Below are 4,220 nucleotides of genomic sequence, written 5' to 3' on the forward strand. Positions count from 1 at the left end.
GGGTCGATATCTATTTTGATCCTGTAAATAAATCTATTTCTAAATCTATGTAATATCCATAAATATTATAGATTTTTTTCTGATGAAGTCAGAGAGAGAGGCAGAGAGAGAAAGAAGACAAAATAAAATGCTTTGCTATTAAGGATGATAAAAAGGTATATTTATGGTCTTTCTCAGGAGATGTTTTTGGGTGTTTTTTCCTTTTTCTGTATTTATCAGAATAGATGCACTATGAAAAAATAAGGCAATACATAAATTCTAGTTATATTAGCATAAAAATGAAAAGTAATCACAGAAAATGATTACAGTATAAGTATGCTGATAAATTCAATGTTTTTCTTTGTAAAAGATGTGGTGCATGATTTCCAGTGGAAAAAAACAACATGTTTATTTCATATCTTCAAGTGGACTTTTTTAATATAAAAAAGGGAAAAATACCCAGGATGCTTAAGGTAAGTTAGTATAATTACAATTAGCCTGAACAACTCTCCCTACTGCTCTGAAGCACTCACTAACATTTAACAGAAATGCCAAGTCTGATGGGCTAGAAAATGAGAATAGTAATATTCGTGCTTGCTCTGCCCATCCCACGGGGTTATTCTAGAAGATAAAACGAGCCAGTTGTGTGTATAATGGGGGTCCAACTCAGCACCAGCACAGAGACTTTTCTTTCCATTCTATCCCAGCCCTCTGGTTGTCAAGACCCAACATCATCTGTGTGTGGAATGAGGGGTACAAGTGTCGAGTCATTGAAAAGGATTCGTATCCATACAAGAGTTTGGATGACGCTTAGCAAAGCCTCAGAGATGTGCTAGCTGTCTTCCAATGGGCAATCCAGAAGCCCTGTGCAGGCAGCCATGGATGGAAGGAGTATTCCCCGGGTGCTGAGGCAACAGTTAACATGTCTTCTACTCCAGACTGACCCTTGGCGCCACCTCGTAGTATGATAGTGAGAGGAAATAAAAGATCAGTATTTTTCAGATTTCATCTACAGAAAGATTTACACTTGTCCCTTCAACTTCTCCCTCTCCCCCACTTTACCAATGGCCTTCTTTCATTGCCGGCCCAGTTTCCAGGTTCCCTGAGGCAGAATCGGGTAAATGGATAAGAGAAAAACAAGATCAGAAAGGTGAAAGTCGGTCAGGAGGCGCCCTGAGAACCAGGGCCACCGAGGCTGAGACTTGGAGAAGAGAGTGATGACAAAGTGAAGAGGAGCCGTCAAGAGAGGGAGAAACTCTGGATCGCCTGTGAGGAACCAGGTCCCTCAGAGACGTTTCTACAGGTTGTAAACCGAATCACAAAGTAAAATCATGGGATCACTGGAAGATAAAAGTTCTTTCAGAAACGCAATTAAAGATGTGAATGGCCCTTTGATTGCTTTTGGATGCTAGACCAAGTTTCTCTGGATGATACATTGAACAGCCCTGGGCCACGGGAGGCTGTGGTGTTTGTTCAGGTGTTTATTCAGGCTCTCTGGCCAGGGTGTCTTTTCATGGCCTCTACATTGTCTGAATGGTAACATTTCAGGACAAAACTCAAATGATCACTCTAGTAATATTTTAGTAATGAGGCCTACCCAATGTGCCCCCAAAATTCCTACAACACAACTAGAAACTCTTTCAGATCCCCACAATGATGTGGAAGGCAAAAGATTCTGTTTTCTGCATGTAAGTGGGGGTTTCTCAGGATACAAGGTATAAGATAAGGCAGTAGAAATTAATATGGTACTCATGAGTCTTCTTCATTTCCAGGTACAACCACAGACTTTGTTAAACTTTAGCCAAGTCATCCTTTATCATTCTCCCAAGGAGTAAGAGAATACCTTAGATTACCATTTGTATCTGTAGCAATTGTGCCATATTGAACATTTTATTACAATAACCAATATTATCACAAGGCTGGTATATCAGTCGGGGTTCTGGACACCCCATGGCCCAGTCAGTTGTCACATAAAATTAACCATCACAGCTGGATTTATAAAATTATAAATAAAGCCATATTCTCATTCTATAGAATACAGTGTAAGACACATCTCTGCCTGTTAGCCTGAGAACCAACCAGGAATTCATCTTTTGGGGCAAGGGCATACCTGGAGTTGAGGGATTCCCCTCACAGATGTTTTCCTGTCTCTTCTGAAGGGCCAGTCTTCTCGGGAGTCGAAGTGAGTGGATGCTAAGTGTGGACTCAGCAGTAGACTGGGAACAGGAGGGCAGAGGACCTGGTAAGAGCCCATGGGGGCTTCGTGGGCTTTCCAAAGAGGCTTCCAGTTGGGTGTCCACCAGATCACACCCACAGAAACCACTTCTTCCCTCCAGAAACTTCCCAGACCTCTTACCACCACACAAGGGATTTAAGAACTGAACAATCTTTTGGGGATGTCCAGTAAAGGGAATAGTGAGGCGGCTCAAAAAGGAAACAAAGGGAGTGTTTAGCTGGTTGTTGAGCTCAGGTGTCAGTCCCAGAGAGCCGATTTCTCTGCTTTGCTTTGTCTCTTAGTACTCATTTTGCTTTGCAACCAGAAACACATTTCAGTTTGAAATTGTACCCAAGCCGCACCCTCCCTCTCCGATGTTAGGGTGCATCCACTCTTCTCAGGCCCAATCAGGCAGCCATGTGCCTTGCATCCAGACAAGGAGTAAATATCATTCTGGAGTCCTCAGTGAATATCATTCCGGAGTAATAGCTTCTTCATAATAATGACTTACAAGTAACTCATTACCTCCTCACCAGCCAAAATACTCATTTCTCCAGGGCATATCTACAAGACGGTAAGTAAATACCGGAGGAAAGAAGTGCTTTACAAGGAAATATGCATTAATTTATTTTCATGGAAACCGGTTTGACAAACTGATAGTTCTGCCCTGATTCTTCAATGGGTGCATTCCTAGTTGATTAATTCTCAAAACAAACAAGATGTTGGCACGCTAACTTGTTGCCCGGTCCCCAAGGTAGAACTAATATCTCTCTCTCTCTCTTTATTGCTTGGCATGCATTGTACATCTCTTCTGGGTTATAGGTCTTGTGGTAAAATTATTTAGGTCCACATCTTATCTTCCTCACTATGTTGTAAGCTCCTTGATCTTTGTGATGATTCATCTTTACACCTTGCACAGCACTTAGCACAGGGCTTCCCTTTCAGTAATCACTCTATAAATACAAGCAACATAGTCATAATGTGTATTTGCCATGCAAAAGCCAATTCATACTTACTGAGCAGCCTTTAAGTACCCAGCATCGTGCCGTCCCTGTGAAGGGACATGGTTTCCAACAAGCAGAGAGACATTTGTAATAACATGGATGAACCCGAGGATGTTATGCTAAGTGAAATAAGCCAGACACAAAAAGAAAAATACTGTATGATTGCATGTAAATGCAGAACATTTTTCTAATAAAAGAAAGTTGAATAGGGAGGCTGAGACGGGCAGATCACGAGGTCAGGAGATCGAGACCATCCTAGCTAACACGGTGAAACCCCGTCTCTACCAAAAAATACAAAAAACTAGCCAGGCGAGGTGGTGGGCACCTGTAGTCCCAGCTACTCGGGAGGCTGAGGCAGGTGAATGGTGTAAACCCGGGAGGCAGAGCTTGCAGTGAGCTGAGATCCGGCCACTGCACTCCAGCCTAGGCCACAGAGCAAGACTCCGTCTCAAAAAAAAGAAAAAAAAAAAAGAAAGTTGAATAAATAGAAACAGAGTCAAATGGTAGTTACCGGGGCAGAAAGGGAGAGGAAATTGGGAGAAATAGGTCAAAGAGTACAAATTTGCAGTTATGTAGGATGAATAAGTCTATAGACGTAATGCACAGCATGAAGACTGCAGTTACAAATACTGTATTATATACCAAAAGTTTGCTAACAGAGTAGATTTTAGGTGCTGTTAACACACAGACACACAAAAGGTAACTATGGAAGGTGATGGATTTGTTTGACTATAGTAATTATTTCACTGATTATATATGTATCAAAATATGTTGTGTACCTTAAATATATACAATAAGAAATACATTTTTAAATAAATAAAATATGATCATGCTAGTGAAATGAGAGTTACTTGCACACAGAACAACTAGATATTACATGTAGAGGTTATTAGTGAGATACCTTCTGTTTCAGTTAGTGTTTTCTTGAGTTTAGTGCAAAGATAAATATTAAAAATTATTCAAAATAAGAGATACAATATTATACAATACATAGGCTCTAAAAATATTCCTGTAGTGCATTG

Source organism: Macaca nemestrina, chromosome 11, assembly GCF_043159975.1.
Source record: "Macaca nemestrina isolate mMacNem1 chromosome 11, mMacNem.hap1, whole genome shotgun sequence".
NCBI lineage: Eukaryota > Metazoa > Chordata > Mammalia > Primates > Cercopithecidae > Macaca > Macaca nemestrina.